A 14945-nucleotide genomic window follows, 5' to 3' on the forward strand; every position below is an offset into this window, starting at 1 on the left:
ATCCTTCAACTCCTTGACCCTCAGGAGGAGAGATTCACAGAAGTCTAAGACTCTTCCAGCAGCAGAACAAGAGATTCACAAGTTACCAAGCCTGATCTCTCCTCCATCCCCTGTGGTTCCCAAAGTCAGGACCCTTCCACAGCTCCCCTGAAGGGGCCACCAGCCTCTGCTCAGGTGCCAGAGGCAGGACATCCACCCCATCAAGGAGTCATAGTGTCATCTCATGGGAAAGAAGCCAGAGTCCAGTTTGCCCACCGGCTCCTTGGCTCACCAGTTTGTAACCTGGGGCAAATAACTTTCCCTTGCTGAGATTTTTGTGAGGATAGGGTTTTATGGGGATGAATAAGACAAAATGTGTACAGCACTTGGCACTCGGTGAGACCTTCACCAAAGGTACTTTCTATTGTCATCATTAATCCTATCACCCCTGACTATTACTATTATTACTGACAATACTGGCCATTGTTTAGCAGCCTAATTGTCAGAAAATGCTTTTTCACTTCCGAGCTCAGGGTAAGCTCTGGATAAATGGATGCGAAGGTCGAGTTTACCCTTAGGCCACCTCTTCCTCCCCTTCCACCTGGATGCCAGCACTCAGACAGCTGACTCCCTCTGCTCAGGGACTGGTCCTAGTCCTGGCTTGGACACTGCTTTGCTGGGGCACCTTGGGTTCATCCCCTGTCTTCTCTGGGCCCTGGTTTACATAGCTGTACAGTGCAGCATGAGGCTAACAAGTCCTGGAGGTGGACCCCCAACCATGCATCTGAGCCCTGTGTTCCTCCCTCCTCCCTCTGTTCGTCTGGGTAGAGGTCTGCACTGATCCCTGTCTTTTCTGGTCTGTCCTGATGGCCTCTTCTGGAGAGGACTGTCATCACTATTCTGAACCCTCCACATATTCGGCTCTCAGGGAAAAGGCGTCAGACCTCGCCACCAGCCTGACACCCACAGAGGCCAGGGCTAAGGGCTGGACTCAGCATCATTGTTTACTTTACAGTAACCAGCTGTCACCCAGCAGATCAAGGGCAAAACACAGGCTTCAAACCCAGTCAGTCCTCCTCTCTCTGCCAGCAGTCCATCCATCCAATACACAATAATAGAGCACCAACTGTATACCAAGTGCTGCTAGGCACTGGGAATATCAAGGTGAGAGGAACCTGGCCCATGCTACTGAGGAGTTTCAAGACAGTTCCTAGGAAGAGATTCATTCATTTCATTCATTCATCCAACAAACACAAATGCGCCTACTTTGGCAGGTCAAAAGACCAGCTCACCAACTTGGACCCAAATCCCAGCCCCCACTCCTCCCATGGCCTGGCCTCTCTAGTGGGGATGAGGCCTGGTGGCTCAGCAGGCCACCCACCGCCTCCCAGAGGGACCAGTAGGCATGAGCTCATGTCTGCGGAGCCTTGAGGCTCTCTGAGCAGGCTTGGAGCACAAGGCCTCCTTGTGATTCGGAGAGGGATGCGGCGGGGGCTGCGAAGCCCACGAAGCCCTGGGCACTGTGGTTCTGTCAGCAGACACTCCCTCGGCCCAGGGTGCCGCGCTTTGATATGGCATTAATGCGCTAATATCTTAATCTGGCCACCACCCGCCAGCTGCCCGGCCACACAGCTGGGCCCTGGGGACGAGGTTTCCAAATTACATTCTGAATGTTTACCTAGTGAGCTGTCCAAAGAGTGTTTAACACTGGCTGCGGGGAGCGCGTGTGCACAGGGTAGCCCCATACACGCTCAGCCTGCCGGCCAGACTCACAGACACAGTCATCCACAGGGACAGATGGAGAGCAAGCCCCTTAGCAACACAAATGCATGCACACACACACACAGACCCATACCACGTACGCACACAGCGCACGTTCCACGTGCCCTTGTGCAGGCCTCGAGCTGCCTTGTCAGAACGCCAGCTTGTTTTCAGCTCTCGCCTCCGAGAAAACTCCTGTAGGTTGATCCCAAGAAGGGTTGAGGCAGGATGTTGTCCCCAAGTCTGCCCCGGAAAGTCAGTGCTGCCAGGCCTCCCCACAATCCCTGGACCCATTGTCCAAGTTCAGGCACACCCACCCCACTGCTTGTGGTGCTATTAATATGGCCATGGCCATGACACTGACCGGGGGGTCCTGACCTCAGGAAAAGCAGGGTGAACTTCACACCTGGCCCCGCCCTCCTGCTGGGATCTTCCTCCACACATTCCCTCCTGCCCCCATCACTTCTTGCTCCTACCAAACAGATCCCTCCCCTCCAAGCCTTTCTCAGTGCTGTTCACTCTACCTGGACCAGCCCCCTCTCCCCATCTTACACCCTCCAGTCCAAGCTACTAGAAGGCAAGCTCACCGCCCCTCTTCTGAAAGCTTTCCTCACTCCACCTAGCGGAGGGGAGGCCACTCCCCTCCTCCTCCTGGGTTCCCCACACTGGGCCCTGTCTCAAGGCTCAGAGCAGACATTGCCTTGACACACTGATAGTAACGAGGCCCACCTCATGAGACTGTGGGGTGGGGTAAACATTGATTCAAAAGCTGGCATACAGTGGCCACTCAGTGAAAGCCATCATGCATACTATCACACGGTGACGATAATGATGGTGGCAAAGATGACTGTGCCCCTGAAACCTGGATCCCATCCCTGCCCTGGTCTGTGAGCTCCGAGAAGCAGACTGGACACCACCCTCTGGCCCTTAGTGGGAGCTCAGCGTTGGTTGTGTGGGTGACTAAGAAGCCCACTGTTGGCCTTGCATTTTCACGATGAGAGACTCAATTTTTCTAGAAATACCTACTCAAGAGGCAAGTCTGAAAAACTCCCTGAACTCAGTGGGAGTCCCTAGATCCGCCTCACCCTGCTTCTGCCACAAGACTCCGTGAGCCCAGGTACGCCTGTTTCTCTTTCTGGAACTCAGTTTCCTGGTTTGTCAAATTAAAAGGTTGGATGGTGAGGTTTCCAAGTTCTTTCCAGCTCTGAGTTTCTGGAATTCTAAGCCCCAGGCATGACCCTGCCACTAGGGCTACAATCTAGCTGGGAAACAGGGCACAGCAGCAGGCAGGGCAGCATCAGTCAGGCCGCCGGGAGAGGGGTGGAGACGGCACGGGAAGATGGGAGGGTGCTGCAGCGACAAAGACACGGCCGCTGGAGCCCACATGGATTTTCCAGGCAAGAGTGAGGAGACTGATTTAGATGGACTGGAGAGTTGGCTCAGGGGGATAGACTGGGCCAGAGGAATGGACAGAGGCTGCTAGATCACAGGCCTTGCAAGCTAGATTGAGTAGTTGTGGTTTTAGCTTGTGAGCCAATGTATTTCAAATTTGTCTGCTCTTCAGAATCATCTGTGGCAACTGTTAAAAACACAGACTCCCAGCTCCCTCCCACAGCCGTATTAGATAGAACCTGTAGGCAAGGAACCCAGGAATCTGTATTTATATTAAGTGCCAGGGTGTACTTACGAATCAGGTAAGTTTGGGTGAGTGGCTGAGTCGCTGAACAGCATTGCACCCGGGAGGAATACAGCCAAACACTCCTCAGTGGAGGGACACGGGCTCCGGCCTCAAGCTATCTGGGTGTGAGTCCTGGCTCCTCCACTTCCCAGCATTGGCCCTGATGATTCTTCATTTTCCACCTGTAAAATAGGCATAATGCCAGCACCTACCGTAAATGTTGGTCATGGAGCTTAAATGAGCTCATGAGAGCCTGACCGGGGCAGGAATGATGAGGCTGTTGTAGGAAACACGGGCAAATGTGCACCCAAGGGATCTGAGAGAGGAAAGGCAACCACAGCAGAGGAGCACAGTGGGGGGCCCGTGGACTAGGAGAGGGGAAGTGTCTGTAGTCTGCCTTGGGCTTCCATGGACTCCCTTGGGTTATTTAGATTTTATTCATTTATTCACTCACACAAAGATATTTATTGCATCTCTACCATGCGCCAGTTGATAGTAGGTGCCGGGGTTCTAAACAGGAACCAGAGAGACACTATCCTTCTCCTTGCTGAGTTTATATTCTAGAGGGAAAGGCTAAACATGGACAAATAACCAAAATAATTTTGTTGTAACAAGTGATATGAAGGAAACCAATAAGAGGGTAACCTCTGAGGAGGTGATGTTTACCAGGAGGAGTTACTCTTGGGAAGAATGCAAGACAACTGCTCTAGGCAGAGGGAATAGGATGTGCAAAGGCCCTGGGGAGGAAAATCACATGGTATGCTGCAGGAATGGAACCAATCTGTCTGGGGCACAGTGATTGAGGGGTAAAGAGGCACAGATGAAGCTGGAGAGGCTAAGAGGGGCCAGGTCATGCAGGAGCTTCTAAGGCATGGCCAGGAATCTGGATTTTATTTAAATACAACGAAGAGTTTTTAAGCTTTAGAGGGAAGTGATTTGATTTATATTTTAAGAAAATCCCTCCAGCAGCTGTGCAGAGAATGGATGGTAGGGGGTGAGAGGGAACACAGGGAGACCTACTGGAAGGCTATTAATCCATGAGGATGGCAGCAGGGGAGGCAGAGAGAACTGGACAAAATCAAAAGATGTTCTGGTGCAGCACTGATTCAACACACAGATGGATAGGCTCTAGGGGAGGAGAGCAAAGGCCTGAGGAGGGGTGGGGTCAAGGATTCCGCCCAGGTTTCTGGTTGTCAAGTCGTGAAGGTGGATGATGGTGCCACTTATAGAGCTGGGAAGCCTGGCAGTCTAGGGGCGCCCTGCTCTTGTCAAGTGCACATGACACATAAGGTCCCCCAGTACTGAGAGACTTAAGCCTTGTGCTGGAACTCTGCTGCTTTCCTACCACAGGTCCAGGGCTCTCCAGCCTCCTTGCCAAGAGCTGATCTCAGGAAAGAAACGAGTAGTCATCACATGCCACTTTCTTCCAGGAAATTCCCCCAGGACCTCTCTCCCAAGGAATTTGCATATGGCTGGTTTTTAAGAACATGTAATCTGGAGCCAGATTGCCTGGGTTCAAATCCAGGTTCTGCGAATTCTTGGCTGTGTGATCCTGGGCAAGTTATTTACCCTCTCTGTGCATTCATTTCCCCATAATATATGGGATGGTAATAGCATTTACTTCATAGGGTTAATGTGAGAACTAAACAAAGCAATGCTTTGATCCTAAAGTGCTTAGAAGAGCTCCTGGCACAGAGTAGGTATCGAGAAATGTTAGACGCAGTGTATGGGTGCAGGCCACCTTCATTTGTTAGGGAACTAAGGCGCACAGTGGCGGGAATGCTGCTCTTCAAAGTCCAGACTCCAGACCTGCCTCTTCCACTTAGCAGCTGCATGGCTTGGGCGAGTTGCCCTACAAGGGTGTAAATGATCTCTACCTGCCTATTTCCTAGGCTCAGGGCAAGGACTCCGTCAGATGGTGGACAGGCGGAGACCAGGCGTGGGATGTGTTGTGCTGCAGGTTGGTGCTGCACATTCCCACGTGGGTAGGTCAGTAACCAGTCTGGGGGTGAATCTGTAGGATAGGACTGTGGGGCAAGGTGCCCTGCTCAGAGCTTTTTGGTGGGCTCAGGCCCAGCTCTCTCTGCGCAGAGATTCCTCCAGGGCCCAGGAACAAGCTTGATTATCCTTTGGGAACAATAACAGTGATGCTCAGAACACTTCCCTTTCTTCATGAGACCTTTACCGGGTGCTACACACCCCATAATCTCCTTTGATTCTCATCCATCAGGGCAAGTTGGGGAGCAGCCTCTGCTTTCAGGAGATGAGGACACTGAAGACAGGAGATGCTGACAGTCCTGCAGAGTTTGCAGTAGAGGCTGGACCAGTCTTCCCACACCCAGCCTGAAGCACTTCTCCTTACCACGATGCCTTAGCCTCCACCTCCCCCAGGCCATCTTTCCGAACTCTGGTTTTGGTTTGAATCTCCCCCACTGGCTCTCTCCTTGACTTCTTCCACATCTTCCCTTCCTTCCCCTTAAGAAAATCCTCAGAGATGTGTTTCTGAGACCACAGACCTGACATTCCCGGATCAGGATTCCCAGCCTCCTCCTCCATGGATACCCATCCTTGACCAGCCTTTTCCAGAAGTACCTGCCTTGGTGATGCCCACTCCCCTCAGATTTCCACAATTGGGACCTTGCTGGCCTTCATTTCTAAGGAGTTTACTGGACTCCAGACAATTCCAATTTAGCTCTTAAAAGAGAAAGTCAAAAGAGAATTGGAAAAAGAAAAACAATCTCCCTCCCCGCCAGCTACACATTTTTATAACCCACTCCAAACTCCTCTGCTATAAATGACTTAATTTTGACTGTTTTACAAGCAACTTACCCTTTAAATGGATGGGAGGAGACGGGATGTGAAGGGGTCTCCCAAAAGACTGACTGAATCCCAAGAAATGACACAGCCCACGCAGCCCGTGGGGCACAACCCCTCACCACCTCCTCTCCCACCATGCCCAGAATGCTCCGGTCTCTGAGAGGCAGGCCTTGGGGTGGGCAGAGTCCCTGCCTGGGCATCAGAAGACCCAGACCTAGTCCTGAATCTGCCCTTCTTTGGATCTCAGTTTCTCCACCTACAGAACAGGGTTTGCACTAGATGATCTTTAAGGACTTGTTCTACTCTGGACAGCATGGTGTCTGGAGATCAGGACCAGGACCTGGAGGCCTTACGCGAGTAGGAATGAACAAAAGTCCATGCTGGGCGCTGGACTGGCTGTGAAACACCCAGAGAAAACGTGCATGTGACCCCTGGTCAGATTGGGTCCCACAGGTGGAGAGGATGGCCAATGCGCTGCCCGTCCCCTACCTGAAAACCTTCCATGGCTCCCCCTTGCCCTCAGGCAGAAGACGTGCAGACTCTTCACTCTGGCCCTGAAGTACCTCCCCAGCCCTGTCCGCTCGCACCCCACCTTGCACTTGACGAGTCTGAGACACCAAAGGGCTTACTTTCATTTCATTGTGTGCATGGTCCCCTCTGTACTCTTGCCCAGACTGCCCCCTCGGCCTGGAATCCAGTCCCATCCCCTTCTCAGCATCCATTCATGCACTACCATCTGTAGGAAGCACTCGGGGTCCCCAGGTCAAGCTCCACAGCCCAGCACTTACCTCCCAGTACACGGCCTGGGAGAGAGGAAGTAAGTGCCCAGTGAAGGAGTGTGGGGGGGGGACGGGAAAGTGCTCCAGGTGAGGTCTTCACAGATACAGGACTTTTGTGGAGAGTGACAAGGCGGGCGGGAAGGTAGATGAAGATGAGGCTGGAGAAGGCCCTCCACTCCCACCAGGTCCCCCTTTTACAGATGCCTCTGGTGAGTAACATCACAGAGCGAGGAGAATTTGCATACTGGGGTACTAGCTCCAAAGCCCTTGTTCTTTCCCCTCCAATACAGGACAAAAAGCGAAGGTGGGAATCAAAATCTCAGAGTTCTACGATATTCTGGCAAAAAGTGCTTTCTCTCTCTAACCCAAGTAGACCCATGCTGGGGATAGGGCGGGAGAAGATAACCCTGGTTCACGGATGGAGAAGCGGAGGCCCAGGGAAGTAAGGCCACTTGCCCCTACTCGCACTGCTCTCAGGGGCAAAGGGTGGCGTCTGAAGGAGGAATGCTTTAAAATAATACTGGCTTCTAAAAATAGTCCGGGGCCTGGCCAGGCTGACTCAAAGAGGTCAGGTTTTATGGCTGCCCCCATCTGCTTTTCTGGGATGGTGCAGCCCAGCCCGCTCTGGTTATAGTTTTTCCATGAGCTCGGCTCGGATTTCCCCGCCCCGGTGGTGAGCCCATGGGTCAGTGCCTAATTTTCCAACGTCTATCTTTCCCATTTACAATTTCCCCACGTAAATGGCCAGCTCCCTGGGTCCCTATGTTTTAGACTCCAGGCCTAGAATTAGGGGGAACCAGGCATGCAGCCCTACCACAGTCCTCCCAAAGCCCTGGCGCCATTTGTAAGGGCCATGATGTCAGGACAGGGCCCAGTGTGAGCTACTTCCTGTGTCCGTCTGAGATCCCTGCCAGTCCTGCAGCTTCAGGACAGCTGCCTGTTTCCTCACACAGGCCCTCCTCTGCAGGCCAGCTCCACATCGAGCCCTAGACCCCCAGCTCAGGAAACACATGTGTCTGTGGCACCCCCAGCCCTCCCAGTACCCACAGTCAAAGAGGAGGAGAGAAAGGGCTGCGGGCACATGGGGAAGCCAGTGGGCTCCGCTGGGACCATGTTAATCCAGAGGAGCTGGCAGAGGTGTCAGCTCTGCAGCTTGAGTGTGAGGGTCTGGGGCCCAGCGGAGAGGTCCGGGTTGGTGTCTCAGTCACCCCTGACTGTCTCAGTCCACTGTTTACCCAAGCCCTGAGCACAGGAGAGGTCTTGGTTGCTCACGCCAGGTCTGGGCTCCACCTCCTCTTGGAACTGTTCCCAGCTGTGTCCTGTGTGATTGTCTCATCTCCCCAGATCATAGAGGGGGTACAGGTACAGCATATGGACTTGAACTGAATAGAAATCTTAGCTACATCTCTCTAGCCTGCTCACTGTCCTCTTCAGGGAGGAAGGCAAAGGAGTAGGAAGTCAGAATCCTCAGGGCTGTGGGTCTGTCTCACCCACAGAGAAAGGTGTGTGGGCCTGGCAGATAAGGGGCTGGATCCCCTAGACCACTGCACGCAGGCATGTTGATCCCTGAGAGAGCAGGAGGTTGAGCTGCTCAAGCCCAGTTTCTTCTTCCAAACTCCACAATCAGATAAGTCCCTCTTCCCCTCCCCCCTTCTCCCCTGAGAGCAGCCAGGAGAGGGAGCATCCTTGGGAGATGACAGAAAAAGGCCTCTTCAAAAGGAGGCCACTTAAATGTGGATTTGAAGTTGGTTAGGCTCTAGAGTAAGCATGGTTTATCAAAATCTTGAGAGAAACCAGTTTTGAACATCAGTGGCTGAACAATCTTGTCTCCTCCCCAGGACATTCTAAAGCAACTGTATAGTCCCTCCTGCTTGTACTGTTTTCACAACCATTAACTCATCCCATTCTCTGGTGAACATTATTCTTCCATTGTACAGATAAATAAACTAAGGCTCAGAGAGCAGCAGTCCCTGTAATTAGGAAATAATAGAAATAACAGGGCTGAGATCAAAACACCGACCTCCTGGAAACCCCACTGCTTTCCCTGTGGTTGCCCTGAAAGAACCAAATAAGGCTGAGCTGGGACTTGCTGCTTTGAAAGAGAACCCTGGCTGACTCATGAATATGCATCTGGTTTCCCTTGACTCATTTGAATTTTGCTCTCTGCTCTCCCTTATGTGGTCTCAGTCCATTTTGCAGCTGTATTTTTTTTCCCTTTTAGTGGCTTTAAATGTTGTCTATATGCTGGTAATACCCAAATCTAAATCCCACAGCCATGAACTCCAAGTGCATCACCTTAGGTATGTAACTGGCATTGTCCACTTCCATAACCAGTTCTTGAGTGACACCCCCAAATCCTGCTCTTCCCCAGTCTTCCTGCATTTCAGGCAAAGGCTCCACTGTTCACCTGGTTGCTCACCAGAAAATTGTCTTTGATTCCTCTCTCCCTCACTTCCCTCATCCGATCCATTGGATCAGAGAAAGCTTTGCTCCTCAGAAACATACCCTGACTCTGTCCACCTCTCTTCACCTCCACTAACATCACAGTCAAGTCACCGCCCTCTTTCTCCTGGACTCTGTGGTAGCTTCCCGATAGTGTGGTCTACTGCCACGTTGCCCCAGCTCTTTCCCCATCACGTTGCACTACACAGCCACACCGATCCTTATAAACATAGATCCGCTCTAGCCACACCCTGGTTTAAAACCCTCCGCTGGGTCCCACTGTGGTTAAAACATAGTCCAACCTCCTTGCGCTGGTCTACCAGACCCTATTTAATCCGGGCACCTGCCCGCTGACCTCATCTCCTTACTTGCTCCCAACTCCGTTCTTCCTGGTCCTCAAATGCACCAAGCCTGCCCCAGCCCCAGGACCTCTGCATTAACGTCCCCCCTCTGCTTGGAACGCTCCTCCCCAGGAACTTCCCATTGGCATTTATCTTTGTAAATGCCTCGTCATTCCTAAATGGACCTACTGAAAATAGCCACTCCCAACCAGAGCTCTCCTGGTGTCCTCATTCAGGGGCTTGTCATCAACCCCTCTCTGCCACAGCTCCTGCCCAGCAGATGCCTTGCCTGGCTTCTTCTCCACTCTGACTTCCTGCGGCAGGTATTCCCAGCCCCTGCAGCAGGGCTGGGCCAGGGCAGGCGTCGAGTGACAGAATGGATGAACAAATAAGCAGCTCACACCTCATAGTCTGAGAACTAAAAGCAATATTCTGAAGGAGCAGTCACAAGTCGTAGCTCCCTGCCACACATACAGGTGCATTTAATGTATGTAATATTCCACAAAGAAGCAAGGGAAGGGCTTGTGGGTCAGAAACATTTACCAATGACGTGGCTTTGGAGGCTTTTGTTAATCCTTCTGAACCTCAATTTCCTTACCTGAAAACAAGACTAATAATGCCTACCTCACTGAAACAGTGTGAAGATTTCATATCTGTAAATCGCCAATTCCAGTGCCTGGCATGAAGTGGATGGGTTCACCAGATGGCATCTGTCATAACTTTTTGTTCTTACCACATGCCTCTCACATCCCTTGCCTCGTCAAACAAGCCCAGTGACTCTCTTGCCTTCTCGCTTCTCTCATAATCCCTTACTGTGTGTTGTGGGAAGTTAGAAAGAACCGAGATCAAGCCCTGACTTACAGCTTTATGATCTTGGGCAGCTGTCTTGACCTCTCTGAGCTCCAGTCTCTTTATTTTAAAATGCGCTAATGATAACCCTACCCCTGGAGTGGCGTGAAGACCAAATGAAATCAAGTAGGGAGGAAGCCCAGCACTATGACAGGTGCACTGTAGGCATGTGAAGAGTGGCCACTGTTGTCATCTGTCCATACACACCCGCGGGTGCACACATTCGCACACATGCACGCGCACCATTCCGATCTTGGCTGGGTCCAAGAGCTACCAATTTGAACTCTAAGGATGGAATCAATTAGAATTATTTTTAAAACCTCATCTGTTTTGATTTAACAGGAAGCTTCCGTTCAATGAAATGCAGCATTAGTCAATGAGATATCAAAAGTCCTGGATTTCAGGGCCCTGGTGTCCATGAAAGCTGAGCAGAGGCTCCCAAGTCCAGCTCTCATTTACATGACATTTCTCCTTAGAGTGCCGAGTTCCCAGTGAGCTCTGAGGGGAGAGGGGCTTGTCTGGCTCAGGCCAGGGGCTTTTGTCTGCTGCCCCTGAGCCATGCCCCTCTGAGCACTGGGCATCTCACCCCGGGGATGTAAGCACCAGTATCTGCATCCCCTGATCCCTGTCTACAGTGAGGACTAAAGCTGTCTGATTCATATCTGCCATTCCAGTGACCAACCTACTGCCTAATACAGAAAAGGCACTAGATGAAATATTTTATGGAAAATAAATGAGTGATGAACGAATAAATGAGCAAATGATTGAGTTGCAACAATAATAGTTACAACTAATATTTACTACAACACTTAACCATGTGCTACTGACTCACTCAGTCTTCATAACAACCCCCTGAAGTAGGCACTCCTCTTGAGCCCCATTTTGCAGATGAGAAATTAAAAGGCCAGAAGATTAGTAACTTGCCCACAGTCACGCACAATAAGTGCAATCACTGCGGTTCCAACCCGGGAGCAGTAGCCCAGGGCCAGCGCTCGTAACCCTGACGTTGGGTCACTCATTCCTTCATTCACTTACTCACCAGACACTTACAGTGTGTCTGGCCCTGGGTGGAGCTCTAGAAAAGCACTGATGGATTAGACCCAGTTCTTACAATGAGATCACAGCTTAGTGGAAGAATAACACACAGAAACGGGTATACAGCGGGGCAAGGACATGGGTGAGTGTGGGAAATTTCCATGGCAGAGGTTCAGCCAGCTAACTCACCCTGCTCAGGTCAGAGAATGCTTCTTGGAGGAGGTGGCACTTGATTATGTTGGCCAGACATGGGACAGGAAAAGGACATTCTAAGCAAAGGGACAATATGTGCAAAAGCATAGAGGTAAAAAAGCATGATGCACTCGGAGAACGGCCGCACCTGGGGAAAGAGGTGGTAGGGGTTGAGACTGAGAGTGGCAAGAGAAGAGGTCAAGAGCCACCAGGGCCAGTCCGGGAGGACCAGTATACTCTACAGAGGATCGGACTTGGTCCCAGAGGTGTGGGGATCCATGGAAGGGCCTCTGGCTCTCCCTATCAGATTGCTTGATTTAGTGAATTAATGCAAGAGAATGAGGAAGAATGAAGTCACTGCACACAGCAAAAATCACATATATACATCCACCATGCACACACGTACACAAGCTACACACACACACACACACATCCATGTGGCACCAGAGGTGGGAACATAGATGTGAAAATCGTGGACTAAAGATGATGACTTTTCACAGACCTTGGATTCATCTCCCCAAGCATGATCCCGTGCACCTGAGCCTGCAGGCACGGCTCCTCTCCACCATTCCACCAAACTGGTTCCCTCCCTACCCACTGAGGAAGATGGCCCCCACCTCACAGGGGGAGTCCAATGTAGGGACCACAGACGTCCATGCCTGAGGTTAGGGTCAGCAGCCAAGGTCCGCTCCCAAAGGGCAATGATGATTTTGGGATGGGAGGGACATGGGCATAGATGTGAAGAAGTGATTTTCCAAAGAGCTCATGGCCTTGAGCATTCACAACCTGGAGGAAGAACTTGGGGACAAGACCAGATGACATTGTTTCCTGAGACAGTCAGTAACTTGACAACTGGGTCCTGGACCAGATCGCTTCTCCAGGGTCCTCCCCGTGCAGTCTCTAGGGTTCTGCTGTGGGATTCCATCATTGTCTCTGTGGCCCAGGCTTCTCCCCAGAATTCTGTATGTCTCTTTTTCAGGCAGAAATTCTAATACATTCCCTTCCATGTGATTTTGGCACGAGGCATCATGGCATATTAGCAGAAAGAGCTAGTTTTGGAACCAGCTGTCTCTAGGTTCGAGTCTTGACTCTGTCACCATTGGCCCCAAACACTCACAATGTCTCCTTGCCAAGTGACTTCATCTCTCAGAGCCTGACTTTCCTCTTCTGTGATCTGGAATTTGTAACACTCATCCTGTAGAGTTAGTGTGAAGAGAATCCAGAATCCTGAAGGGAAACCAATGCCGTCTCCTACTTTCTAACCTATCTGCTGTCTCCCCCAGTGAGACGCTGTCCTCAGAGAGGTAATAACTCTCCATCTATGATTCTGTTCCCTCAACAGGAGTGCGATGTTTTCCATCAAGGAGTCTCCAGCCTTATCCCCAGTTGCTGCTCTTCACTTCCTGTGAGTGCAGGTGCAGCTGTATCTGACTGACGGGGCAGGTGAAATGGACAGTGGGGTGCTTACAACAGCAGGGGAGAGAGCTTTCCCATGGGCCTGGAGATCCTTGGTGACCTGTCCCCAGGTTGGGAACCTCCTGCACCCCCACTGATGATCCTGTTCTGGTGCGGCTTGGGTGAGTCCCAGGAAAGGCCCATGCACTCACCCATCACCGCACTCGCGGGGTTCTCCTGGCTGAAATTCCCAGGGGGATGACATTGAATTGGGGACCATTTAGGACCTTGTGGTTTTCCATGAGAATGCAGAGAAATGTGACCAGAGTGGGAAGTGCCCAAATGATGCCCCTGGGTTGGGAAAATGAAACAGCATCATGAACTAACAAGTCAACTCCCCGAGAAGAGGAGGTTGAGCAGATGCTCTGTTCCCATCACAAGCGAGCCAGCAGATAGACACACATGGGGCCTGACTCCTCATGCCTCACTGTGCCTTCCCTTCCTCTCTTCTCCTCTTCCTTCCTACCTTTCTTCCTCGCCACTTCCCTCCTTCTCCTTCTCAGCCCAACCCCAGCTTGAGAGTCTTGGCGCAGCCGCTGACAATTCCCTCTCTAGGTCCTGCTTTCTCCTTTTGTAAATTGTAAATAAACACACTCGCCCACACCCCTGGCAAATAAGTGGTCTATTGTTTATTTCATTAACATTCACGGCACCCAGACCTTTTCGGAGCCTCCAACAAAGTCAGAGTTTGAGAGGCCACATCATGGGGTGTGAATTGAACCATTCTAATTGATCCCATTCAATCCATGTTTGCCGTGTGGGAGCTTGTGTCCAGCGCTTCACAGATGTTAACTCATAAAATTGAGAAAACACCAATTATTGTCATCAAAGAATAGGATGAAGGTGAGGGGAGAAGGAAATTTTGTTTGGTACTGCACTGAGTTTATAGGTAAATTTGGAGAGAATTAACAGCTGTGCAACCCATCAATATGAGTATCTATTCTTTTATTAAAGTCTTCTTTTATAGTCTTTTAGCAAAGTTTAAAATTTTTCTCCATGAAGATCTTATACATTCTTAACAAGTTAATTCCTAAATGCTTTATAGTTTTTGTTGCTATTGTAAAAAACAAAAAGTATCATATACCCCTATTATATTTTCTAGTTAGTTATTATTGTTGTTAAGGAATGCTTACTCTTTTACAATCACAACATAAAGCTGCTGTCAGAAGGTGTAGAGAATAACAAACCCCCACATACTCACCATCCAGATTGCAAATAAAACAATATATGTACAGTTGAAGATGTCTGAGGACCTCTCCCAACCCCATTCCTCTCCTTCCCCACAGAAGTCACCTGATATGATAAATGCTTACCATGCACATCTTTACAAATGCTCTTACTCTCTTACTATACTCCAGGTCATATGAGCATAAACATTATACAGTTTTATTTTGCCTGCCTTAAACTTCGTACTCACGTTATCAAATTGCCTATCCTTCTGCAGTTTGCTGTTTTGGTTTGGTTTGGTTTGGTTCAAAATTGTATGAGATTTACCCACGCTGATTTATGTAGGTCTGGTTCTTTTATCTTCATTTATATATGGTGCCTTCCAATGTAAATTTATACTACCACTTACTCATCAGTTCTGCTCTTGATGAACATTTAAATTGCATCCAT

This window comes from Camelus bactrianus, chromosome 13 (genome assembly GCF_048773025.1).
Source record: "Camelus bactrianus isolate YW-2024 breed Bactrian camel chromosome 13, ASM4877302v1, whole genome shotgun sequence".
Lineage (NCBI taxonomy): Eukaryota > Metazoa > Chordata > Mammalia > Artiodactyla > Camelidae > Camelus > Camelus bactrianus.